General features: G+C 35.0%; 1 long non-coding RNA gene across 1 annotated transcript in view; it reads right to left on the reverse strand.

Moving 5' to 3' along the window:
- The window catches only part of LOC136042408 (uncharacterized), a 46,707-nt gene extending 40,340 nt beyond the window's left edge, over positions 1–6,367 (reverse strand). Inside the window, exon 1 of the long non-coding RNA XR_010621293.1 lies at positions 6,286–6,367. This is a non-coding gene — a long non-coding RNA (uncharacterized LOC136042408). The remainder of the gene's footprint in view (positions 1–6,285) is intronic.
- Positions 6,368–27,477: the final 21,110 nt, after the last annotated feature.

Genomic DNA, 27,477 nt, shown 5'->3' on the forward strand with positions numbered 1-27,477 from the left:
AGCAAGTCTTATTTGTTGATCACAGTTGCGTAACCCCTCATCAATTCCTAGTCCACTAAAGGCTTTACTTTTTGCTCCTTCCTGTTCTCAAGCATATGAAGTGAGGTCGAGAAAAGATTTTCTACTACCACTAATAGCTCACTGAGGCATCAAGCCGCATAAGGCGTGCGAAGCTGCCCTCGCTGCTCCTCTGCCCCTAATCCACTCAAGGTTTTATTGTTTACCCCCTTTGACTAAGTTTCCGTTTTCTTTAATTCCTCTTCCCCTTTTACCTCGCCTATTTGGTGACAACCTGCTTTTTGTTTGGCCCCTGATCCGTAAAATGTGTCCTAGTCATCTTAACCATTCTTTTATTATAGGCCCAGGACATGAGATCAAACCACTTTTTGGCACAGCTTGCTCTTTGACATACGGTCAGTTCAAAAGTATGTTATCGAAAACTATCCGTTGACAGTTCCTCGAGAAAATATTTAACAAATCTTTTTCTGCCTTTCGAAGCATCCAACTTCTTCTTACAGTTTTTTATTTGATACATAATCAGTCAAAAGAAATTTCCAAAGCCATCCTGCGACAATTTCTCTGGAGAACATCTAGTAAACTTCATTTAGCTTTTCGAAGCACCCACGTTTTAAAGTCATACTTAACTACTTTCACTAGTACTCAAGCAGAATAGGCAATATATAACTACTCTAAGTACTTTAGGTATTAAAATTGAAAAAATATCACATTTCAGGTCAAAATTGAAAAAAATGTCATTTTTTGTAAAAATTAAAAGAAATGTCACTATAATCAATTTCACTAAGCATCATGAAATATAGCCATACGACCAATTCAAAAATGAGATATTGGTACGCATGTAGGAGTTCATTTTGGGAGAGAGAAGGGTGGGAGGGGGGACATTTTGTGGTCACACAGAAGTAAAAACTCAGAAGCAGGTGAATGAGCCAAATTATAAGAATATTAATGTAAATTTATTGAAGAAGTGTTTTTCGAATTTTCCCATTGAAATTTTCCTGTGCATCAGTTAAACCAATGTGTCAAAACAATTAATAAGCATCACTAAAATCTCCAGTATGCATCACTGAAACCAATATATCGCAATATCCAATATGCAAAACTGAAATCACCTCAGTAAATTCTATTATGCTCTTCTCTCTCTTTCTGTTTATGTTGATGTGATTAGTTTACAATTGAAATTGAACGAACCTCGAGTTTGCCTATGAATTATTTCAGATAATTTTCTGAATCTTGAGTAAGCAAAGAACCCTTTTTTTTGGTATCTCCCGTCTATCTTCCTCTCAAAAAAGATCTGAGTATCCACTCTTTTTCAGTGGAAAGAATTCACTACCTGATTTCTCCTCGTTCTGCAAAATTTCATTTCGAGCTATATTTATTTTTTATGCTTGGATGCTACAAAAATCCTTACTACTAAGAGTTTTCATTCTTTTAGGAATTTCTCATTTATGGTAAGTGTTTTTTCTTGTAGATTGTCCAGATAATGACATATCCCAACTATTAATCTATTTCCATTCAATCACATTGATAGGGCTTATGGTTTTGTATTAAAAAATTCTATTTCCATAAAAACTGTTTGTATCGAGTAATAACGTCTCTTGTGCACAGCCGTTTTTGTTGTAGTAACTTTACTGTCCATTTCCGAGAAAATATGAGAGACCATACTTTGGTCTTTTAAAAGGAAAACAAGAATCAAATTTAAAAATTAATATTTCTATGGAGAAAAATTTCTTTGGTGAAAAGATTTGTATTCCGTGCTTTTTTTTGTCATAAAACTCTGAGACGATATGGAAAATTCGAATAAAATAGACTTTGGACTGGCAAGTAGAGACTGGTGAAAATAGGTCAAAGTTCAATGTCCGTCACTAAGAGATGAGTAAGAGGACCCTCCTCTTAATTCCTCCTGTTTCAAAATTAATGCCTCCTTCGTAAAGGAATTCTTGTTTTATGGCGCTTTTCTTAGTAATATTCTCAGAAATGCCATCAAAATATTGGGGACAAAATAAACCTTTGCAGTATAGCAAGATAATAAGGATATACAAAAATGGGACACTGTCCATTTTTGAAGCAATACAGAAATAAGAGACCAATACAATACAGAAATACCCAGATTGTTCTGGGTACCCGGCTGACTGACTGTATTTCAAACAGTAGGTTGTACGAAAAGTGTGGTTCAATCCCGCTTTCTGGGGCTATAATGAAAGAAAGGTTGAGATGGCTAGGCCACGTTCTACGGATGAAGGATGACAGATTGCCGAAGATTGTCCTTTTTGGCCAACCGTCTGGGGCTACATGGAAAGCAGGTCGTCCTTGTCTGGGTTTGGAGGATGTCATAAATAAAGATACAAAGGAAATGGGAACTTCCTGGGAGGGTGTAAAGAGGGAGGCTTTAAATAGATTAGGTTGGAGGAGGAGCGTGCGTGGCTGTGTTGGCCTCAGGCGGCTTGGTGCTGCAGTGAGTTATTAGTAGTAGTAGTAGTAGTAGATTCTACCCTCTTAATTAACAAATACAACAAAAAACAATTGAGAAATTTTCTGAAGATAGTGGAATTCAATTCAGTGAATATTTCAACGCAATGCCCAAGGGCTATATATATATATATATATATATATATATATATATATATATATATATATATATATATATATATATATATATATATATATATATATATATCTACTAGCTGTTGGGTTGGCGCGAAGCCACCCCAACACTAGTTGGTGGGGGCGCTTTGCGCCCCCCCCCGCGCGCGTAAGTCGTTACGCACCATATTAGTTATGCGCCATTTTAGTTGTGTCCCTGTGTCCCACCTGTGAAAATAGATAGATATATATATGTTTTAACTACGTGACACTTGCAAATATACAACATTCTTCGCTGTCCCATTGTCTGTTCACATAAATAGAATGTCAGGTTTACCGACTCTTGAACATGCAACATATAATTGTCCATTTTTAAATATATAGATTTAGTTTCTTTTTTAGTTTTTTCATTTTTAGTTTTTCTTTTAGTTTTTTCCTTTTTTTATTTTTTCTTTTTTTTTTGGTTTATTCTTTTTATTGATTTGTTTTCTTTTTTAGTTTTTTTAGTTTTTTCTTTTTTGTAGTTTTTCTTTTTTGGCTTTATCTCTTGAAGCCCCAAGCCTGTTTTCACGTTGCTCTTGTGATTCCTCGACACGCCTTCTTTTTTTTACTTTCTCTTTCAGCAGCAAGTCTGGTTTCGTGTTGCTCTGGTAATTCCTCGACACGCCTTCGTTGACATAAATTGCCCATTCCTAATCTGGCCCTTTCTCTTTGAACCGCAAGCCTGGTTTTGATTTTTGGTAACATTCTATCTTTTTCAATGTTTTTCAATTTGTCAATATTCATTCTAGCATTGACAGTTGAAAAATTCTTCACGTGCCAAGAATGCTAAAGCTCAACAATTTGTAATAAACCTCAAAAATTTTAGTATCTGTTTCAAGGTTTTTGAATTACTTTAATCTATTGTCAAAATATTTTGAAATATTTATGCGATTCACTGTTTTTACATTTTAAATTTCAGTTTTCTTTTTCTTCTTTATTTTTCAGACGTCATATGCAAACCCTCAACACAAAAAAAAATACAACTTATTTTTATATATATTAGAAGATATAATCTGGCGTAACAGACAAAGTGTAACAGACATAACACACAGACAACTTATTTTTATATATATAGATATACTAGCTGTTGGGGGCGCTTCGCGCCCCCACCAACGTCGTTTTGAACGACGTAAAACTTGTGAATATACAACATTCTCGGCTTTCCCATTGTCTGTGCATATACAAAGCCTTATATACTTATAATGACGTCATATGCAAACGCTCTTTTTACAAACAAACAAACATGCATACACACAACTCGTTTTTATATAGATAGATAGATAAATAGATACAATACAAATTAACTGCGTAAAACTTGCGAATATACAACATTCTTCGCTGTCCAATTGTCGCTGCATATAAATAGATTGTCAGGTTTACCGACCCTCGAACATGCAACGTACAATTGTCCATGGGAAAAACAATTAGTATTAAGATCTATACCACATTTTTCTAATGATTAACCTTGAGCTTTGTTGATGGTGATTGCAAATGCTAATCGAATGTGCCCTTGAGCTTTGTTGATGGTGATTGCTAATTGAACATTCTCTGTGTCCCGGTGGTCATTTATATATCCCCCTGTGCCTCCCGGTGTCCCCGTTGTAGTTGTGTCCCTTTGTCCCGGTCGTCATTTATATTCCCTGTGCCCCGGTCGTTATTTGTGTCCCGGTGTCCCAGTCTGTAATTTCTCGTTGAGTGTCCCGTTCGTCATTTATATTCCCTGTTTCCCGGTAGTCCTTTGTACCCCGGTGTCCCGGTCTGTAATTTCGTCGGTCGACAAATATGACGTCAGTCGACAAAAAACTTCATGACGGAATAATGCTCAATCCTCATAATGACGTCAGTCGACAAACATGACATCAGTCGACACACAAACATGACGTCAGTCAACAGACATACAACTTATTTTTATATATATAGATATAGATATAGTTTCTGTTTCAGTTTTTCTTTTTTTTAGTTATGCAGCTTTTTTAGTTTTTATAGCTTTTTTTCTTTTTAGTTTCTTACCTTTTTATGGCACTTGGTATTTACCAAGTGACATACAGCAATCGCAAATTTTGTCGGTCTTTCGGTCAATGTTCATTCTAACATTGACAGTTGGAAAAATCTTCACTAAAAAGAATTAAACTAAAAAGTAACTAAAAAGAATTCCACAAGTACATGGAATTTGATACACCCCTCGTAGACGAGTAATTGGGGTTTTATCCTAACCAGAATTGACAAGATTCATTATACTTAAATTGCTTGTGAATACAACATGTAAATTGTTCTTTAAACAAACTTTTTTCAGTTTTGAAGTAATTTTCGGAATATATGGTAGGTAAATCGTGCTTGTGGGTTTATTCGAATCATTTACTGGTGTGGGATTTAAGGCTTCAGAAGAATGCATCTTTAATCTTTGAGCAATAACAGTATTTATGAGAGAAATTGGGTACCCGTTGCCAAAAAGCATGTCTGTAATAAAATTTAATTCTTTTTTAATATACGGCTCTGAACAGATATTAAGTACTCTATGCGCCGAAACTAGTAATTAGTAACAATGAAGTCCCCCCACCAAAAAAAACCTGTACAAAAGAGTCTTTAAAAGCGGGGGGTTTGGGGGGCGGCAGCCCCCCAACTGCCTCTTCTAATTCCTGTACGTTTTAAGGTTCGACTTTGGGACGCAGCCTCTTTAACTCTTTAAGAAAACGAAGTTTTTTTCATATTATTTTTTCTATAAGAAGGCATAGTTAATTAAATGAAAAATTCTATTCCGGTTCGCAATTTTTGTTTTATATCTGTACCTTCAGCGCTCTACATCCGTCACTCCGAACTCGAATGTTCAAGAAATGACTAATCCTTGACTCTCTGTCTTGCAATTCGGCTAGTGTTACTTTGGGTCCCAAATACAAACTTCTTTTTTTAAAGGGACAGAAAGATTTGCTTTGCAAATCAACACAGTATTTAAAGGGATTGAAGAGGTATTTTGATTTGGAGCATGCTGTCCAAATTGGGTAGAAGCTTTCTTAAACAAAGCACCTTGTCAGTAATTATAAATTCGAAGGCTGAAAAGATCTTGAGAGCATATAAGTAATGTTGAAACATTATTCATTGATTTAATGCGGTAACAAGCTGTGGAACAAATCCGGTTGTATTGGTTCGTAACGTCTAGCGATGGATAGCAGATAAAATGTTCATATGAATTCATTGCTCTACTCCTGTAAAAATTAAAAACCAACGATGGGGACATGAGGTTGATTTGGGAGCAAAAATAAAATTTCTAAGGGTGATCTTTAGGATTTTTGTCATAGATTAATTTAAAAAAAATTTCCGAAAAAGAAGTTTTCTAAAGAAAAGTAAATGTCATTTGAAACTTAAGATCACAAGAGAAAGGAAACTGACATAACTCACTCAAAACAACAAGAAAATACTATTTAAGAATAAGTGAAACCAAAAACGAACAGATATAACAATACAAATGGATAAATAAATCTCCAAACAAGTAAAACTTAAGTTGAATATGCAAATCAAGCTTAAAACGAATAAAAGATTTGCTTTGTTATTGAGGCATAAATGAAAGCAAAAACGGACAGAAATTATATAAACAATCACAGCAAACAAACAAGCAATAGTTACTAATATAAATGAGTAAATAAATCTTACGAGTAAAACTTGAATTCAATATACAAATCCAACTTGAAACAAACAAAAATCTCTACAAAGAAGAGTTTGGGTTTTGCCTCCATCTTTCATTGTAAAAATCTTAAACCTACTGCGTCATTGGCACTTAACTGACAACTGTATGTGTCTTGAACAGGCTTGAAAAATACAAATATAATCAAATTGAATGTTTGATATATAATGCTATAAGGTGTTGAAAGATCATCAGTTAAAGATTTTACTTTCATTTTCAATGCTGCAATAACTAGAAAAGAAAATATTTGTAATATAATCCATTTTTAGTGAGGTACGAATGAAGCAGTAGGCCTTAAACTTTTATAGTTAGGGAAGAGGGCAGTATCCTAACTCTTGTTTGAAGTGAAGCTATATTTGGAACATATTAGAAGTATGTTGGACCCCTGTTTTTTGTATTTTTTTAATATTAAAAATGAGGATGGATTCATTAAAAAGTTATTTACTCAAAGTAAAGAACAAAGTTTAAACTTAAAAGAGTAACAATTTTCAAATCACTTAATGATTTCACTTTGAATAATAGCGTCCTATTCCCTGCGTTTAAGATTTAAGAGCTGCTTTGATGTACAATACTGTGCTAATTTCTCGCTATTTTCACCTTTCTAAGCATTTCTTTTAACAAGCTCTAAAAAAGTAATTGTCATTAATGTGCTAAAGATTATTTTTGTTATTAGTCACCATTTATCTCTCCCAACATTAGATAAATTTATCATGTTGTCACTTTCAGTATGCAGCACAAGGAGACCCATCTTCGCTTGGTGAAGGGAATTTGAAATATAAAGAATATTCAATGCTCCCCCCTCCAAAAATGTATACCTCCCATACCCTGATTTACACAAAAAAAACTTTCGATTTTTCTAGATTTTGTTTATTTATTAACAAAGATACAAAAGGGAAGGTAATTTTCAAATTCCAATTCACAAATTTTTCCATCTGATCGGTATCCCTGGCAAGTTTTGATTAATGTAAGGTTTTCATCAGAATAATGCTAAGAACCGTTTATATTTTCTGAATTTTCTCAATCAATCAATGCTCGAAGAGTAAGTAAATATCTCATTAATTGTTTTCGAATATTTTGATTTAAAAATACTGTCGCTATTTCAAATGTAAGAAAAATCTCCAGGGAGATTTTCCACAGAGGAAAATTTTCGTAGGGGGGGGGGGAATTTGTTCCCAAGTTTTCTCATTGGACAACACCCTTTTTTGTCATTTTTTATTTTTTTTTAATGTAAAATAAAGCTCAGTTATTGGGTCCCAAGTGTCACTTTATGATTGACTGATAAAGTCCAATTTATATTGAGCAATTAAACAAAAAAAAAAAAAAAAACACTTTGTAAATGAGCTCTATAATGCCCATGCGTCCGGTCCAGCCTTTCCATTAAAAATGTCACCCAAATTGCGCTTTCAGTTTACCATGTGGTACTTTATGACGGCCTTATTGAGTCTAATGTATAAAAAAAGATAAGATATAAAAATTATCTTTTTTGAAGCTATTTATGCTGTTCCAGTGCCTCAATAGTGACGAAGATAAATAAGAGGACATATAAGTGCTGCCCATAGAAAAAAGTTTGTTTTTTCGTTGCTCAACGGTTGCAATTTTCCTGTAACAAAGGTGTCAACAATTGTAATTTAAAAGGTGTCTTTTTGATGTGCTAAGACGTCATTTTGAATTCATATGCAACTGACGACAAGATGCAAATAGTGTGTAGATTATGTCTTCTATGATTCATGTGGGAGTTGAAGGAAGGGGAGGGTGAATATGAACTTTGATATTAACTGTAAAGATTGCAAGCAATCTGAGCGAATGAAAATCACATCCGAAATTGTTTACAGTAAACTACTTTCGTCTGCAGCGACTCATTGCTGACAGTGCTCAGCAAAGCTGAGCACTGTCGACTCATTGCTCAGCAAAAGCTGAGTCCACTACTTAATTTATGTTTTTTTTCATTAATGTGTGTTCATTGTTTATTTGTGTATTCTGTAACGTTTTTAAATTTAACCGAGTAACTTCTTTGCTAAATAATATCTTGCCAGAAAAATGTCCTATTAAAAAGTTAGGCAAGGAATGGACTATCTTTACTTTTTAACCGGTTGATACGTCCCCCCACCCCATCAGGTGGAAGAGTGCATGGACAGATGGTCCTAGGATCGGAAGAGTTGGGCTGCTTTACATTCTGTAAATTTTTAATTTAGAATAAGCGCGTCTGTACCCACCCTCAACGATGTAAGATGGCCGAACTTTCGGTTCCTTAACCAGTTCCGTAAAAACCACCTTTATTCGAGCTCTCAACTTTGATATGTTTTACCACGTTATAAAGAATATAATTTATATCAATTTTAATTTGTTTTAACAGGCTAATAAAACCAATAAAGGGCAGAACTCCTACGTTTCTTTCTTTAGTTTGGAACCAACTTTATAAAGCATCGGAAAGTGGAACAAGAAGTAGAAGGAATTGAAAAGGCATTTGCCATCTACATCTTTCCGTAGTAATATGGTAACAGAAATATTGAAGAAATAGCGAAGAATATTTTAACAGTGAAGGGAGCTCAGTTTCGACTATATTAATCAGCAAATGTGATCCAATTAATGGTCCAGCCTCAGCTGTGGCTCATACTTGGGATGGCCCCTTTCAACAATGAGACTTTATTTTCCCTAAGACTAAGGGGAGAAAATTAGGAGCAGAATCATTGTAATTTTCAATTTTCCTTACGCACAATTAGGGTTGTGTTTTTCACAAGTTTTCCAACACCCCTTTTCCCACAGATGATTCTAGAGGATACGGGTTGAGGCGACACTCACCTCGATCGTAAAATTTTAGGGGCGCAAGATGGAAATAAATATTTTAACATTTATAATCATTTTGTAGTTTTAAAACTTTATCTACTTAAAATAAAGTAGATGTCGTAGTTAGCAGTATATTACTAATTTGCTGTAATGCTCATATACCAAACAGTTCGTGGTAACGAACTGTTTGATATATATTTTTTTTTCAGGGGTAATTGTATCGACCCAGTGCCCCTAGAATATCGCAAAAGGGCTCATTTTAAAGGGAATTAAAAGTTCTAGAGATGTTTTTAAGTAACCAAAAAATGGAGGGCAACTAGACCCCCTCCTATGCTTATTTTTCCGAAGTCCGGGATCAAGATTTACAGATAGTCATTTTGTTCAGCATAGTCGAAAATTTTAATAACTATGTCTTTGAAGACGACTTAATGACCCAGAGTCTGCTGTTAAGGGCTGCATGTTATAAACTTTACCCATTTTCTTCATATAGTATAGGTTATATAGTATATAGTCCAGAATTATTCTAAAGAAAAATGAGAAATTAAATAAAAAACGGGATTTTTTAACTGAAAGTAAGGAGGAACGCTTAACTAAAAACGAACAGAAATTATTACGTATATGAGAGAGTATGTCCCTTCCTCAATACCTCCTTCTTTAAGCTTAAGTATTTTTGCGATTTCAAAAGAGCTGTTTAGTCTAATTAAGCAGCCTCTTTGATTCAGGGGTCATTTTTAAAGAATTGGAACAAAATTCGAACTTTAGCATAAACATCGAGGTATTGACGAGGGGGCGGACCCCCTCATATGCGTAGTAAAATATACAAATATAGAAGTTCATTACGTAAGTTAATTTGTAAGTTACGTATATTTATTTCTAATAAAAAACATTCGTAAATAATAAACAAAAAGTTCTAGTGGTCTTTTTAATTAACCAAAAAAATTGGATGGCAGCTAGGCTCCCTATCCAGCCCATTTTTCCTCAAAATCATCCGATTGAAACTTTCAGGAAGCCATTTATCCAAAAAAAGATGTAAAATTAACATGCAAATTTTATTTTAATTATTCATGTACGGTGAGCGAAAATCAAAGCCTGCATTAATTCGAAAACGTTCAGAAATTAAATATAAAAAAAACATTTTTTTTAACTGAAAGTAAGGAGCGACATTAAAACTTAATACGAACAGAAACTATTCCGTGTATGAAAGGGGATTTTCAGTTAAAAAAACTTGTTTTTTGATCTAATAAATACCTAATACTTAAGCCTCCTCGCCCCATTCCCCTCCCCTCTCATTCTCTTTTCCTCTTATAGTTTTAATGTTCATTTTGCATATTTTGAGCTTTGTCTTTCATGGTCACAAAACTAATTTGTCCTTGTGTTTCAATTGCGATTCCCCGTTTAATTTTATAGGTTTCAATTGCTGAACATTTTTGCTGATTGACTGTATAATTTTACGAGTTTGAATTGTTTTTGACATTTGTTTTCCTTGACCTACCATTTTTTTATTTGCTCGTTGTTTGTTTCTTTACTTTTTTGTTGAGCCCATTTGGGCTTATGATAGCCGTTTTTTAGTAATAAAAATCGTATCTTCAAATTGCTGTTCCTGTTTGCTGTTTGCCGTTTTTCAGTAATAAAAATCGTATCTTCAAATTGCTGTTCCTGTTTGTTGTTTGCTGTTTGCCGTTTTTCAGTAATAAAAATCGTAACTTCAAATTGCTGTTCCTGTTTGCTGTTTGCTGTTTGCCGTTTTTCAGTAATAAAAATCGTATCTTCAAATTGCTGTTCCTGTCTGCTGTTTGCTGTTTGCCGTTTTTCAGTAATAAAAATTGTATCTTCAAATTGCTGTTCCTGTTTGCTATTTGCTGTTTGCTGTTCCTGCTCTTACAGGGTGATAAACCACTTTAGCCACATCTTCTGAAATTGTACTTGCTATTACTGGTAAAAAGTTTTCAAATCATAGTTTTGTTTGAGTTCAACATTTTTCCAGATTTACATCGTCGATAGCTACATGAAAATTTCCAAGTTCACTTTATTCTTACCGATTAACATCCGCTCAAAGTTTCTTGCTAAGCTTTCGACCAACGATATTGACTATTGCATTAAAAGGATATTGACTATTGCATTAAGGATATTGACTATTGCATTAAAAAGGAGGATAAAATAAGAAATCTAATGGTCCTGCCTTGCATTAACATATTTCTTAGAGAAGAAGGAACCACAAATCTACATTGTGCCCTTTTTCTCATTTAATTCATGTTTTAAATGCCTCCTTATTTAACAGGGGGAACCGTCAAATTCTGGTGGTACTCACGGCTGAACAGGCCATTAGGTTTTTAACTGAGAAACCATAGATCGCCTTTTTGTGGTATTTTTGGAAAATAGACTGTTATCCTCATTTCTTATAAATAAACTATACCATTCGAATTTCGCCATCGTGCAATTGCCACTCCCCCACCTAATGTCCTTATAAAGCCCTAGGACATATGTAAAACTTTGCTGATTTTCTTCTTCTTGTTCTTTTTGTTAATATTATTCTGCATTATGAACCTAGTGGATTGATACTCTGCTTTGCAATACGGAGCACCCAGGTTCGATCCCCATTGCAGCAAGGTTATACAGCAAGCTTGCTACTTGTCCCTGTAAAACACTCAGCAACTGAAACGTCGACTCGACGCCTTATTTGCCAGCAATGGCTCAGGAGGATTTTTATCTTTTTTTATTATTGTGAACCTACTGTTAATGAGATTGGGTGGGGAGGCAGGAGCGTGTATTGTGTTGGCCTCAGGTAAATTGGTGCTGCCATGAGTTGTTACTAGTAGTAGTAGTAGTTGATGAGAATTATGTACACAAAATAATGCAAAACAACAAACACAACAAAGTTATGTATACATACTCGGGCAATTACTGGGCATTAAGGACGAGGGTTGGTAGCTGGACAATATCAAACATTATTTTTGGAAAGAAATTTGAACCTAATTTTAGTAATTTTAAATATTTTGAATCACTACAAAAAGCCCAATATTTTGATGCACACATTGTAATTGAGATTTTAGAGAGATTTTCCTTTACTGCTTACACGAGCCAGTCTTGTGCAATTTTGCAAGTTTTTTGAATTCCAGTGTCTTTTGATTGATAACTCTTAGGCTGGGGCTTTTTTCTAAGAAATTGATGCTTTTGAGACCAATCCATGTTCCGGCTAAACTTACAGCCAAAAATATTATGATGGTTGCAACGACAGCTGCAAGCAAGTAAAGAAAAACACGTAAAAAACACGTAAATTACGTATAATTTACGTAAATTACGTAAATTCTGTAGAAAAAACAAAAAAAACACGTAAAAAAAAACACGCAACGACAGCTGCAACGTAGTAAAGAAAAACAGATAAAAGAAATTGCTTAGTGGGAACAAATTTCTATTTTTAAATGATTCGGGAATAGTAGTTTTTATTTCTGTTAATTTTACTTTCTGTAATCTTTATTTCTGTTAAAGTTTATTTAAAAAACAAATCTGTAGGAATTTCAGAAAAAAGTCTGAATCCCTTCAAAATAACGTTGAATCGAAATGAATAGTGCACCGATATAATGGTCGATATTTAGAAGATTTACAGTCCCCAAGCTTGAACATCTAAGAAAACTTTTTTACATGAGAAGCGCTGATGTCTCTCTTTTTTCTGTCCTTTTTTGCTTCACCGCTATAGGGTTACTCAAACATCTTAGAGAATTCTTTAAGGGCTCGTCTGAAAGCTACAGGTTTTTTTTAAAACTCGTCTTTATAACGCGAGTATAAGGTACCATGTGGTACCGAAATTGCCACTTTTGGTGGCATTTCTAAAGTAGAATAGCTACAAAGTACAAAAAAAGGCATACTTAAAATTTCCATGGTCAAAAAATCTGAATCTGAGGTTTGCAATCCCCTTTGTAAGTTTATCATTATATGGGCCTTTTGTAAATTACTTTGCTAACGTAATCGTTAAGTTTTTAAACATAATCGTTTGGTGCCATCTGGCACCAAAAATGGTACCTTTTGGTGTCATCTTTGGAGTTAAAAGGCTGGGAAGCATAGAAACTGTACTATTATAATCTCCAATGTTGAAAATCTTCAGCTGCAGGTTTAGAGCCTCGCCTCTTGAAAAGAAGAACAAGGAGGTGGGCATGAATATCGCAGTTAGTTACGTCTTTATTCATAAATTGTATGCTTACAGTAGGACTAGTAGGCTTCTTCAACATCTTACAGAGTTGTTCAATGGCTTGATTCAAAACTCTTGATCATGTAAATGGACAATTTGTAAATTTGTCTTGATAACAGCATTGTATTTTGCCATAGAATAGCGCTAAAAATGGTACATTTTGTTTTGTTTTTACGTTTGAAAGAGCAAGAAGCATAAAAAGGATTCTAATTTAATCTACATAGTTAAGAACTCTTAAATGGGAGAGGGGTGTAACTTCCCCTTGTGTATACTCTCCCTTCCAGTCCCTTGGTTAGTTAAATCTAAAAATTATGTTCTAGAAAAAACTGCTGAATGAAAAAAATAAAGTTTTGTTTGATAATTAATATTGCGTTTATCCAGAAGTAAATGTGAGGTACTAAAACACGCTTTCAGGAATTTAGAAAAAGATCGTAGAAGCCTTTTCTTATCATTTTCTTTTCTTAGCCTTTTCTTTTCTTTCTTTCTTACATTTTTACCTTTTCTATTCTTCATATCACTGGAACATTGAAGGAGCATCGAAATTTGTAGCCATGCGAACATTTAGCAATTAGAATTTTGCTTCCTCACCCATCGAGCTGTGCATGAATCAGTCGTCGGTTTTGACGTAACACACAACCATGTCAGAGCGAGGGGGCACAACTCCTCTTAATTTCAGTAGTGGATGTCAGGCACTTATTTACTACGCTAATCTTGAAACTGGTCCTATCTATAGTAGTAGTAGTAGTAAAAGTAACACCGGCAGTGGTGTTAGTAGTAACATGCACAAATTACCTTTTGGTCAATTGATCTTCCTCTTTAAGCATTCTCAGAAAGCTTTAACTTAATACCTAAATCCATTCTTAAGATAGGCCTTTTTGACAATATGCATGTACATAGTATATTTTGATTTAGTCCAAATTCCCCCTCAATATGCTGTCAAATTTCACCATCATACGTGTAGCACTAATTGTAAAAGTACCATAGTAGTAGGGCCAATATTAGTAGTAATAGTATTGCATTAGTAGTAGCAGTAACAGTAGTAGCAGGAATATTAACAGGAGAGGTAGCAATAATAGTGTTGCGTTAGTAGTAGTAGTAGTAAATTAACAGTACTGTGCTTTTAAACAGTACTGTAGTATCAGCAGTATTAAGATCAGTAGTAGCAGGTTTTGCTGATATATCTGTATCAGACATCTGCATGCACATAGGCGGAATTCCGCCTATGTGCGGAGTTCCACGGAATTCCCCCGGAATTCCTAGCCAGAATTCCATAAATAGCGGAGAGGGATCCAAAAGTTTGTCACAACATGTTTTACTACGAAGGGGCAGCCCAATAGTTTTAGCACAGATTATCTATTAGTTTTCACAGTAATCGGTGGTGCACCATTGAGCGTCATATTGCACCATTATGCACCATAATGGTGGTGCACCATATTGCACCGTTGAGCGTCAAAACTTTTTTTCGTCTTGATAAGGAAAAATATTCATGAATTTTTCCCCTATTACACTTTTTTGGGGCCCATTATTTTTCTTCTGATAACTGGTTGGAATAGCCCTATCCAAGGAAATACCAAATATTTCTTAATAAATGTTTGTCATGAAATCCTTAGTAAATTTCAGAATAATTGAAGGACATCAAAACAATTGTATTTGTATATTATTATATTATTTTTATATATTATATTTGTATATTATTAGAATAATATATAGTAATGCTTGTTGTTATTATTGTTGTAAATATTCTGTAAATTACGTAAAACTTCGTATCAGAAAGCATTCTTTTTGTTACTCATTAAGTTAATCCTCACGATTCTTTTCATTATTTTTCCAGTTTCGGATTACGTGCAAGTTCGGTGATAAAACTTGGAATGTTTCAGAATTGTGTAAAGACGATTTAAAATTATTTCATCATTCTAATTACCAAGCTTTAATGTCAGTTGCAAGTCAAACTTTTTTTTGTCCCGGGTATGTCTGGAGCCAGAGGGAGGGGTATAGTCCCGTACTAGATCCACCAATGGCCTTGGTTGCATAATTTGTAGTAGCTTAATTCAATCAATCAATTTATTTATAACCCATCTATAAAAAAGAGGGCGGAACGCCCTTAATAAGAGAGAAAAAAATAAATAAAAAAAACTACAAATAAATACAAATCAACACAAACAAACAATTAAATAAGTAATGCTGACCATGGGTGAGACACTATCGACATAGAAGAACGAAAATCATAAAACCTTTTATCAATAATAGGTGTAGGAGAAACTAGGCGGAATTTGTTCATTAAGTGACTATTTCTAGTCCAAGGAGGGTAACTGAGAAGGAATTAGCATAACGAAAATATACTCTACGAACAGATAGTTTCTGAGGTTCACTAAAAAACTGCCAAACCAGACAAAGAGAAAGGAGATGAGGTACAACTAGGCTATTATAAATTTTCGCAAGATTTAATTTATCAACGTGTTTAATATTAGATACAATTGAAGCATAAGCAATTCTCAGTTTTTCTTCAAATTTTCAAGGGATAATTTCACAGTTTCTTTCATATTTTTTCAAATAGGCATTCCAAGGTAAACTAATTTTTGAGAAAAGGGGACTTGAACATTAGCTAAAGATAAAAAAAATAGGGCCATTTGTCTCTTTAAAAATGAAAGCTACAACAGCAGTTTTTTCAACATTGAAAGAAAGCCCAAAATTTTTATATTCATTGTAAAGCTGATTAAACGCGTTTTCACATCCACTAAAAGTACGGCTTAGATTCAAAACGTCATTTGCAAAAGTTATTAAAGACAAGTTAAATCCACGGTGAATACAACTAAAATCAACAGAATTTTGGGCATTTAAAACAGAGTTATTAAATAAAGAAGGTGAGATAAGGCCACATTGACGGACTCCTTTCAAAATATCAAAAAGGGAAGATCCCCCCTTTAACTTCGCCTTAAGGTGATGGTACATATACAGAAGGCAGTTTACTATACACAAATTTACCCCTCTTTTATACGCTTCAAATAAAACTTGGGAAAAAATGCAAGAGTCGAAAGCACGAGCAACAGCTAAAGCACAAAGGATAATATGGGATCTACTTATTTCTGCTGCATCAGCAAGAACATTCATTAAAGCAAAAAGGGCATGCTTCCGGCTAATACCTTTTTGGTAACCAAACTGGTGAGGTGGGACATAACATTTAGAAACAATTTCATCCAAAATAACTGACTCAAACAATTTGAAAATAGTACAAGAAACTGATATAGGTCGGAACATAATACACGCAGTAAAATCCTTTTTGCCTTTTTTCGGGATATGGGTTATTTGACCAACTGTAAATTGATAAGGAACAACTCCGTTTTCAATAGACATTTGAAAAAGCAGAGATAAATGATTAAAAAGAAGAGCACTTACATAATCAAAATGTCTGACAGTAATTCCATCAACTTCCGCGGAATTTCTTTTCTTTAGTTTTTTACAATAAAACGATACATCACTTGGCTTAATTATAAATATCGAAGGTTCGCGTTTTTTCAGACAAGCACTTAATTCTTTTTCAAATTTTGACTCAAGAGCAGGATCGGGAGAAGAAAACTCATGCTTATAATAATTTATCCACTCAGGCTCAGGAATATTATTTGCACTAATGTGTTCACAAGGGCGTTCAAATTTTTTCCAGAGCTTCGAAGGGTCCTCTGCAATTTTATGAGCGTTTTTCTCAATAAGATCAACCTTATAATTTCTTAACACTTTAGCATAAAAACGCTTAGAACGTAGCCGCAAACCATTTATAGTCCCAGACTTAGGCCTGCAGCAATCCTTCCAAATATTCAGCCAAATTTTAGAAGACTCGCACGCAGAAATAAGAGAAGGGTTTTTTGGCCAACCCTGAACTTGAAAGCCTTTCCTAATACGCTTGCACGGGACAGCTAAAGCTTCAGCACACTTTAATGCATGGTTAATTCCAGTTAGATAGGTGGTAAGTCCGATGACTATTTCTTTTTCACTAAGGCCCGAGCGCGTGCACAACAAATGAAAGGGCACCTTTATTTTATTTAATATTCTGTCACTTTCAAAACTAAACATCTCGCGGTTAACTTCTTTCCAGTCTTTTATATAAAATCACTTTTTATCTGGCTGTTTAGGGGCATGAAATGAAGAATTTATTTTCAACTTTATTGGAAGGTTGATCCGAATAAAAGCCATAACTAATTACCTCGACAGTTTCACAGGGGAAAGATGCAATAAAATGATCAAGGTTAGAAGTCGCTGACAGGACACCAATAAACGTGAAAGTTTCTGTTTTGTCAGCAACTGAGTAGGAAGAGGGGAGGGAATTCAGAAGGAGTTGGGTTCTTTGCGATGAACTGTCTGTTAAGTCACAATTAAAGTCTCCTGTGATCAAAACTCGGGCATTTGGACGCTTTGAAACTCCCTTCACAAAACTCGCTAGCTTTTTGCAAGTATTTATGAATTTATTCGCTGATTGTGAAGAGCAGTAATTAGTTGGCAGGTAAACGTTTATACAGATTAGGTCCGAAAATTCGGCAGCAATGAAATGGTCATTCGACTCAAGGAGATTGACGGGAAATTGTGAAATGATAGCTAATCCGCCTGAAGGTCGGCCACGGCTCTTATTCATTTTCGCTGGGTGAAATAAGAGATAAGAATTCTGTGAAATGCTGAGTAGATTTTTCCTTTCATCAGACAAAAAATGTTCTTGCAGAAAAATTATTTCATTTGTACTTAAAAGTTCATAGAGGACTAGGCCTTTGTCAACCACTTTGCCATTGATATTCCATGATAAGAGACTTAAGGCTCGAGCCATTATGCTGACTTAACTTTACTCAAAAGTCCTTAAAGGGTGACTGGACATTTGAAGCTGTAACAGGGATGATCCTGTGAATTGTACAATGCACACTTCTTGGGCCTCTGACAAGGAGATGTTTTGGAGCTTGAATGACCGCAGACTGTGCAAATAGCTTCATTTTTGCAGCTACTGGATGTATGCCCGTAAGCTTGACACTTGAAACATCGTACCGGGAGGGAGGGATACTCAGCCAATTTGATCCTCTCATAAACTATAACTGGGGGATTTTTTTGGCATTCATAAGATCAACTTTGGTTTCAAATTTCAATTGAAACGAGCGGGTGTTGCCAATCTTTATGAAACTTTATTATGACATAGAAGAAGACTTTTGCAGATGCCAAAACAAAGAATTTTAGTCACGTTCATTTCTAGGGTTTTCTTTTTTGGAGGTTGGGAGGGGGTATAATTTTTTGTTTTGGGGTTGAAAAGGTCTACGAGCATTCAATCCTGCATTAATCCAAACTTGCGGCTCCTTCGCTGTGCGATGTTTCTTTTCTGCAACACTGTAACCCCATTTTCCTCAAACATTACAGGACCAGAACTTATCCCGGTTCTGTTTAGAATCTCGTTTGGAACCGGGACTAATCCCTCAAATTTAGCTTGAGTGCAAAGACCTGAACTGGGAAATTGGCTTCGAGGACCTCCCCCTTGAAAAATTTATTCGATATTTTTTGCGCACACGTGCATATTACGAAGTGAAATTTAAGAATCGTGAAATCAACAGAAATCCCAACCATAGTAAATAAACTAGCAAGTAATTATTTTAGTTTTAGATGTTTAAATATTTGATTATCTACTATTTTTAAACAAAGAGGCAATAAATTTTAAAACTGGTACGAGTATCTGCTAACTGACCTCCTCAGAACTACAGAAAATAAACATTAAGCCAATTTCAATAAACACATGTGAAAAAATGAAGTGACTAAATTTAATTTAAATGTGAGTCTGCATTCATGCCGACCACATAATTTCCCTTTGGGGAAAAATTTATAAAAGTATGGAACTGAAGTATCAATGCGAAGGGCCAAATTTCCTAATCAAATGTCATCACGCTATGGCATTGTTCAAATAAAACTTATTGTTACCTTGATTATCCTTATAAATTCATTCTTTGTTTTATGTCCATCCTTAAACCTATGCTATCTTTACCTTCTGCATTATTACAGCCATACCAATTATTCTCCTTTTCGTTTCTTTTTCTTCAACGCATTGCATTCTTCCTGGTCCTCTAGACGCTCAATTCGTCTTATTTCTTTTCCTGCTCTCCAGGCTGCGAATATCGATGGCACACACGTGCCAACCGATGAAAACATCTAATGTCGCTTATATTTCTTATTGTTCATATGTTATCCGGAGCTGCAGCATCTGAGCCCAGCTTTGTCTAATGGTTGAGATAGGGGATGATCTTATTGTATAAATCTATCTACAGTGGATCTTACGGTCAGCAAACATTATGACTTTGGTATAATGCATAAGTACCTAATTTTATTAAATATTTATTTTGGTTAAGTTACTTTACCATCTCCCCCAATTTGCAATTATATAATCCAAATTATATTAGGCACTTCCTTGTTATCTAGAATACACTCGAAAATTGATATCGCGAACATAAGACAACTACCTCCGGCTCGGCGGGAAGCTACATAGTAGATATATTTTAATTAAATATTTAGTTGGTATTTTGATTAAGCTAGGTTAGTTTAAGTTACATATTAAATATAATGCGGTGTGGGCGGGCCCCCTTCCCCAATTTTTCGTAGTAGTTTCCATAATTTTGCTAGTAAACTATAATATTATCATCATATTTTGGTATATTTCATTATAATTAACCAAACTTCAATTCTTGAGTGTGTACTAGATAACATGGAAGTACCGTATATTATCATTAAATAAAAAAAAAGAAGTTTTTTTAACTGCAAGTAAGGAGCGACATTAAAACTTAGAACGAACAGAAATTATTCCGTATATGAGAGGGGTTTTCCCCTCCTCAACGTCCCGCTCTTCACGCTAAGGTTTGACTCTTTCTCACAACTCTACTATAAAAAAATAATAACTTTAGCGTAAAAAGCGAGGAGTTGAGGAGGGGACAACACCTTTCATACACGGAATAATTTCTGTTCGTTTCAAGTTTTGATGTCACTTTTTACTTGCAGTTAAAAAAATTTGTTTTTTTTTTTGTTTTTTTTTTTATTTAGGCTAATATCTGAACGTTTTCAATTAATGCATGCTTTGATTTTGGCTCACCGCACATGAATGATTAAAATGAATTTTTTTTTTTTTTGCTAAATGGCTTTTTCATAATTTTGACCGGGCGATTTTGATAAGAAAAGGGGTGGGGTAGGAGGACTAGTTGCCCTCCAATTTTTGGCTACTTAAAAAGGTAACTAGAACTTTTAATTTTTTACGAACGTTTTCATTATTAATACATATACGTAACTCACGAATTAACTTACGTAACGAACTTCTATATTTTTATATTTTTATTATGTATATGAAGGGGTTCACCCGCCGTTGAATAAATGGTTGAAATTACTAAAATACTTTAGCGTAAAGAGCGAGGTATTTTAGAGGAGGTGAGCCTCCTTATTTACGTAATAATTTCTGTTTTTTATGTTTTAATGCTGCTTCTTACTTCCAGCTGAAACTTATTTTTATTTATTTTCTCTTTTTTTTTAATTATGCTAGAAAATCCTGCAAAATCCTTCATGGAAATTATCTTCCCTTATGATAAATTCCCGCATGGAAAGTTTCTCCCACGTAACCCTCGATCTGATACACTGAATTTGATGGTGGGGTTTTCGTTAAGACTAAATGGCTTTTAGGGGGGTGTTTCCCCCTATTTTCTAAAATAAGGCAAATTTTCTCAAACTCGTAACTTTTGATGGGTGAGACTAAACTTAATAAAACTTATACATTTGAAATCAGCATAAAAATACGATTTTTTTGATGTAACTATTGGTAATCAAAATTCCGTTTTGATTTTTTGGGGGAGCCAGTAGAACCACCCCTCTCCAGAAAATTCATTCTGGAAAAATACCACGATCGCCGGAAAAGACCCCTTTTTTATGTATATCGTCCGACAGAGTCTTTGGCTAAGTTTCAAATAATTTTCCTGATTTTATCATTTTTACGAAGTTCACCTCTCGTTACGCTGTATCTCCATCCTAAATGCATGCACATGCCCATTGACACTATAATTGCCTTTAAGTGGTACTTTGTTTGACTAAAAAAAATAAAAAATTTATAAATAAATAAAATTAAATCAACAATTGAGTAAAACAGAGTAACTTGGCTGTGGATATCCAAAATAGAGTAAGATCTGGTTTTAATTTGAAGTATCTTCGCCCTTCTGTATGGAATTCACTTCCTGTGAATGTTAGGCAGTCTGAGCACATCCCATAGTTTAAAAATAAAATAAAAAGAGTATTTGTTCGAGAATGAGTTTTTTCATTGGGGGGTGGATTGAGTTATATTGCTGGAGGGAGGAGTGGGTTGAAGGGGTTGGGGCGGAGAAAGTTGTATTTGGATGAGGATTGTTACCCTTGGGGTTTTTGAGGGAAGGTGATTGTCTTTTTCCTTTTATTATTATTTTGATTAGTATAGGATGCTTCTAGAAACATTTATGTAACTTTTTTATTATTATTTTTAATTGGATTTCTTTATGAATGTTTATGTAGTTATTCTCTATGCATTAGCAAAATTTAAATTTTCCCCCCGTAGTGATTTATGTCTGTAATTGCTTATATTGTGTTTATTATATAAATAAAATTCAAGTTATGTAAATAAAAGTCAAATCCCCAAAAAGGAGATAAATCTTCCCTTAAACAAAACACTCGGGGAGTTTGACTGAAATTGGATTATCTACAAGTACATGTAAGACAGACTAATGAAGATGTCTTCTACTTCCATGAAATCTGAAACCACAAAATTAATGGTCAAAACGAAAGCTTGAATGAAGAGGTTGATTGAAGAGGGTGGGGAAACTCAGTATCCCTCATTATTGTGGGGAACGCGGTAGCTATATGATCGACCCATTTTAGCAGCAGAAGTAACAATTATTTGTTCTGAAAATAAATTTGAGTAGGGATGGTTGATAGAATAAAGATGTTAAAAGTAGAAAAGCCAAGACCAAGGGTGTTTTTTACAGTTCAAAAAAGTTCGGAACAATAGGAGGATAAGTCTACGAACCAGGATTATGATATTAGAAGCTACAGTGATGACAGTGGTCAGGCAATTTCTGAAACGTGGGAACTTCGGAAGAAGGAAAAGGATATATTAGATGCTTCCAAAAGGAAGTGTCAACAGATTCGTTGGCTACCCGTCTGACTTCCAAACTTCTTTTTTTTTCCGTCTTTTCCAAACAGTAAGCTGTATGAAAAATTTAGTTTTATCCCACTCACTTTTGGTATAACGAAAGAAAGATTAAGATGGCTAGGACACATTATGCAGATAAAGGATTTCCAAGGATTTTCCTTTTCAGCCAACTACCTAGGGACGAACGAAGAGGAGCTAATCCCTAAATCCATTAGAAGGAGGTGATAAGGAAAAAAACATTCAGTGTCTTTTCTCTTCTTGTAGAGTTCACTCTAAAATGTTATATTTTGTTGTTGTTTTTTTTCTCTTTTCTTTTGTTTTTTTCCTTTTTCTTATTTTTCTTTTGAGCACTGAGTTTTCAAAAAAAATTCCAGTATTTTCAAGTCTAGCCAATAAAAGCATTGCCTTGGCTAGAAATTTAAGCATTAGAGTTTAAGCATTGCCTTGGCTAGAAATTTTTCATTGTGGGAGGCATTGCCTTGGCTAGAAATTGTGTGTTAAGCATTGCCTTAGCTAGAAATTTTTCATTGTGGGAGGGGGCAGCCAGCTAGCTCTGGGAAGCAATTTAAGATCTTCTGTCAGTACTTAGGTTAATCCTTACTTTAAAGATTTTATTAAGAGGGTTGGTTGGATTACTTTGTCTAAGTGCGAACTGCCTAATTACTCCCCCCAAGCTACACCCATGACTTCCAATTAATATAATTAACTGCTATAAATTAAAAATTGATAATCAGTTAACTATTGATTACATTGAATTGATTGATAAAATCGATGGAACCAATCGTGGAGGGTTGAGCACTTGCTCATCCCTCCAAAATTGGATGGTAACGAATTTTTATGTAATTTTGTATTTTTACCATATAATTTGCCTGGTGACCGGCGTTTACCTCTCCCCCAGCTATTACCCCCCTCCCAACGAAAGATACCCCCATGGAAAATACCCTCCTTACGGAAAACCTTCTGCAAAATACCCCCGTGGAAAATACCCCCGCGGAAATACCCCCGTAAAATACTCCCCCCACAGAAAATAAGGCTTTCCAAATTTGAGAATTTTACTTGAGTTTTATTTTTTTAATTTCCATAGGGGGATGGAATTTTGGTACTTGTGTGTTATGCACTTACAACCCAAGTTTACGCTGTGTAACCCTTTTTTCGTTAGTTTCTTCGCTACTTTAGAAACAAATATGGGCTATAGATTTGCACATTAGGGGTGGCGGGGGGATAAAGTATAGTGGTTCTGTAATTTTGTATAAAACAGACTTGCACATTGATTTTCTCTCCTCGTGAAGTTGATTTTGTTCATGGAACTTGTTGCGTAATACTTTTTTGGTCACGGAACTTTTTGTGTGCTGATTTTAATTCGTCAAAATTATTGTACGTTGATTTTCCTCTTTTAATTCTTGAAACTTTATGTTCATGGAACATACTGCGTTCTGTTTTCGTTCGTGGAGCTTGCTGCGTGCTTATTTTTGTTCGTGAAACTTGTTTAATGAATTTTCTTGTAGTGAATCCGTTTTCGTTCACAGAACTTGTCTCTTACTGATTTTTGTTCGTGTGACTTGTCTCGCGTTACTTTTTGTTCATGCAACGTGTTGCATGTTGATTTTCCTCTTTGTGAAATTTGTACACTGATTTTCTTTCATCGTGAAACTGACTTTATTCATGGAACTTCTTGCTTGTTGGTTTGGTTTTTGGAACTTGCTGCGTGCTGATTTTTGTTCGTGAAACTTGGAGCATGTTGGTCTTTCTCTTTATGAAACTTGTACCTCGACTTTTTTCCTCGTGAAACTGATTTTGTTCATGGAATTTGTTGCGTGCTGATTTTTCGTTCCTGAAACATGTTGCGTAATTATTTTTGTTCGTGAAATTTGTATCATGTTGATCTTTCTCTTCGTGAAACTTGTACTTTGATTTTTCCTCACAAATCTTATCTTTTTATGGAACTTGCTGCGTGCTGATTTTTGTTCGTGAAACTTGTTTTGCTCTGATTTTTGTTCGTGAAATTACTTGCATGTTGATTTTTCTCTTTATGAGTCTTGTAGCTGGGTTTTTTCTCCTCGTGAAACTGAGTTAATTCATAGAACTTGTTGCGTTCTCTTCCTGGTAATGGTTGCGTGTTGTTTCTTGAGCTTTTTGTGTGCTGGTTTTTGCTCGTGAAACTTGTTGCATGTTGATTTTTCTATTCGTGAAACTTTTGCATGGGTTTTCTCTCCCCGTAAAGCTTATTTTGTTCAAGGAACTTATCACGTGTTACTTTTTGATCAGGGGACTTGCTGCGAGTTTATCTTAGTTTGTAGAACTTATTGCGCGTTGATTTTCCTCTTCTTAAAACTTGTACATTTATTTTTCTTCTCGTGAAACTGTTTTTGTTCATGGAACTTTCGTATGGAACTTGAAGATCTTTGTTCAAGTGTAACTTTAAATTATTGGCACAGTGCAATGCAATTACATGCTCACGAGCAATTTCAAATGCTCACCCAAGTTCCTGAAAGAAAATTTGCTGCTCTTGCTCCTTCACGATGGTTTTTTTTAACAAGCTTTAAGAGGCCTGTTGGAAAAATTTGTTACCTTGATACTTTTTTGGACAGATTGAGCAGTTGAAGACCTGTCGCATGGTAACAACCAGGTTTCATCGACGCGACAGAATTCCTACGCGACAGGCTACTGATTGAGTTTGTAGAATATGTTCTCGCAATATTCAACGAATTCCATGCGCTTTTCCAGAGTAAGGGCCCATCTTTTTCAAGTTGGAAAAAGAAGTAAAATCTGTAGTGAAGACATTTCACATGAATGTCCTTGCTTCTTCCTACCTTCGGCACCAAGAAAACATCAAAGATGTTGGCGAGGTCAATGAAGACAATTACTTTAAGCTTGACCAGGTGTATCTTGGTTCTAACGCCGAAAGTCACCTTCTGATTTGATGTCTGATACCCAATTCGCTGAAAACTACGCAAAAATCAAGAGTAAGACCAAAGAATTCTACAGAGAATCAGTAGCTGGAATTCAGAAGAGATTTCTTTTCTTTTCCAAGAAAAGAATAATCATTAAAAATATTTCCGATTATTGTTTTTTTTGGCTAAAATGATAGCTTATACATGCACCATGCTGTTATTTACCATTTACCCACCAGAAATTTACCCACTTCTAGCTTCTCTAAGGTGCAATCAGTTGCGTCGTTTGGAGGGAGCAAGGGGCCAGTGCCCTTTGAATCTCCGGATGTGGACGCATTTTGGTCCCCTCCCCTAATGAAAATATTGGAGCTACGCTCCTGCGTACAATCGTAGCTATCAAGGTTAAAACACAAGGGGAACTCCTTTGGGTCTTTGAATCTTCAATCATTCAGATGGTTAGGAACTTGTCTCTGAAGTATAATTCAATGGATATACTTAATAATGAATTCTTTCAGCCTCATATCATGAATGAATTTAGATATATCAGTGCCGAAATAATTATTTCCGAAAAATGCAGGATTCCCCTTGGATTCAAATAGGCTATTAATTCAGTGGCTATGTTGTGATGCTCATAATTTTTTTTTCTGTATATATAAATTTCCCTTGACCCAGTCTTCACACCTTGTAATTTTTAAGCGGATCAGATAAAAATGAAATAATATAATTACAAATAATACATGAGGGATACATGATTCGAATTTAAAACTACGCATATCCATAACGTCTCAGCCGACGCCAACTTCACGTGTGGTAAGATTCCAAGGTATTGCAAAGTTCTCTTAAGTATAGTTGGTGAAAACACGTTCGAGATCTGCTCGGAGATACTAAACAGCGTTAATATTATTTGTAAATATTTCTAAATCTTTTAATAAGAGCCTAGAATCAAAAAATTCTAAATGTCCCTGGTTTCTGTGAAGTAAAGGAAATGACTATTCATACACCGGGAATGTTGGACAAAATAAATTTTTTAGACCTTTTTAAGATTTTCCAAATTAGCAATTTTGAAAATTTGTTAGGAGAAAATTATAGAAACATGACATGGTGATCAGTGTAATACTTTAAAGGAGTGTTAGGGGAGGTAAGACGCCAAATTTCGACTTGGCAGAAGGGTTTCAGGGAGAAGGTCTATAAATCTTTTATCTCCGATCCCTATAAATCTCTTATCTCCAGTACATGAGAAGATGCTATGTTAATCCAATTTAACAAAATAGTGTATCTGCAATATTCAGGAAGAGGCTTTGGGATTGAGTTGAAAATTTCAGGGAGGGCTGAGGTGGGTTAAGGATGCTTCGAATGGGGTACTTGTGAAAGGGCGGAGGGTGTGGGAAATTAACGCCCAATCAGCTTAAAAGTTTTGCTCTATGAATTCTTGTTGTGGCTTTTTTTCACGATGAAGCACTAAGGTAAATCGTAATGCATTGTATGTACCTAGGCTATCGAAATAGCTTATTTGTAATATCTTGAAAATAACTTGGGAGGTCGAGTCAAAACTTTCAGAGAGCTAGGGATGGAGATGGCTAGACATCTCTAAATTTAATGCTTGAGATAGAGGTCACGAGGGCCAAAGTATTTTCCTGTTATAATATTGGTTCAGCTAAAAAAGGGGCCAAGCAAAGCCAACAGTTTTTTTCTTAAAAGCATAAAATCCACTTCAGTGAGTTTCTGAACAAAGAAAACCCCCCAAAGCACAAAATAGATTGAAAACAATTTTTGCCTGAAAGTAGGCAAAGCGGTTAGGGGGCTAAAGCAAGGTTTAACTTTCAAGGTTGACTTTCAGGAAGGGTGTGCGAAAGTCCCCCATTGCAATTATTAGCTGAAGGGCCAAGAAACGGAGATCAGCACCGCCGGTAGGGACTGTAAAGTCCAATGCCGTATTCTTCTTCTTCTTCTTCTTCTTCTTGACTTTCAATTAGGATACCCATGATGGGGGAGTGAAACAACAGAGGAGGGTATCTTAGTCTAGCGCTCTGAAATCTTGTAATTCTTAAGAAACCGTTTACACGAATTTCTGTGCAGTTCTCCTATGTTTATTATTGTATACGAACTACCTCCTCCCCCTTTCACCAGGTAATACCCCTGT

This window comes from Artemia franciscana, unplaced genomic scaffold, assembly GCF_032884065.1.
Source record: "Artemia franciscana unplaced genomic scaffold, ASM3288406v1 Scaffold_1260, whole genome shotgun sequence".
Lineage (NCBI taxonomy): Eukaryota > Metazoa > Arthropoda > Branchiopoda > Anostraca > Artemiidae > Artemia > Artemia franciscana.